Here is a 1,212-nt window from a genome sequence, read left to right as displayed (position 1 = left end):
CGGGGCCAGGCCGCGCCGCTGATTGGACAGCGGGGTGCTGGGGGCGGGCTGCCGCGATGTCGGGGTCAGCAGCCACCCAAAGAGCTCCAGGAGCCATGCTGGGACTGCAGACAGTGGAGACCCCCCACGACCCGCGCCTTCTCTTTCCCCCGACACGCTTCGAAAAGCACGCCTCCACACCACTCCTGCCCTGTCTTCCCGTCAGCCTTGTTGCTACCATAAACTCCTGGTTCACTCCATGTGTCACTCCTACCGTCCATCAATGAGAGGCTGGAGGTTTCTGTGACAACAATACAATATCAAAAAAAAATTGCCTGAGGAATCAGCCAACAGTATTCTTTCCCAGTCTTCAGTGTATCTCTACTTACTTATTTTATCAGAGTAGGACGTACACACTCAGGAAGTGCAGCTAGATGCTTGTATCTGATGCTCAGTTTCGTGATTTACAAGTTATATGACCTTGCTCATTTCTTGGCCCCTGAAAACTTGTTTGCACATCTATAAAATGGGCATAGTAATAAGACTACCTTAAATAATTGTCGTGAAGATTAAATAATGTTATGGGTTTAGAACAATAGCTGGCACATAAGTGTTCAGTGAATGTAAGCTTTCATCCATGCAAGTAGAGAAACAAAAGATGATTGCACAGAAGGAATAGCTTGGTAAGTACCTAGCAAAACCTTTAGGGACAGAATGCCTATACACATGGCTTCTATTGCATGTCTATTCACGGGTTTATGTAATTTCTTCACCTCATCCTGAACACATTAAACTCTAAGGAATTTGTAGGCTGCAGCTTGAGTCCTTTTCTTTATTGATTGCTCCACTTAGGATCAGGCCTTTCACACAGAAGAAAAGGCTTTCTGGGTCCTCTTTCATTTCTCTCAGTCTCTGGATTGGGAGTAAGAATTCTGTTCCAAACTGCAAAACTGAGTGGGCACAAGTCGCAGAAATTTCCTGGGTCGGATTGAAATGTATTGTTTGGTCACAGAACATTGAAAGATTCACAGAGCAAAGTGTAAGTTCAATCTTTCCAATATTATAAAGATCAACGAAGAACAAAATTTTAAGTTTCAGAGTATAAATAAAAGCAAATTTTAGAGTTGATTTCATTAAACTAAAAAGAAAACCCTTTATTGCTGGATTTTAATTTTCACTTCCGTTTGGATTTTAAGGAAAAAAAAGAGAAAAATGTCCCAATTTAATATAAGG

Source organism: Colobus angolensis, unplaced genomic scaffold, assembly GCF_000951035.1.
Source record: "Colobus angolensis palliatus isolate OR3802 unplaced genomic scaffold, Cang.pa_1.0 Scaffold99, whole genome shotgun sequence".
Lineage (NCBI taxonomy): Eukaryota > Metazoa > Chordata > Mammalia > Primates > Cercopithecidae > Colobus > Colobus angolensis.
This window is presented reverse-complemented; position numbering follows the sequence as displayed.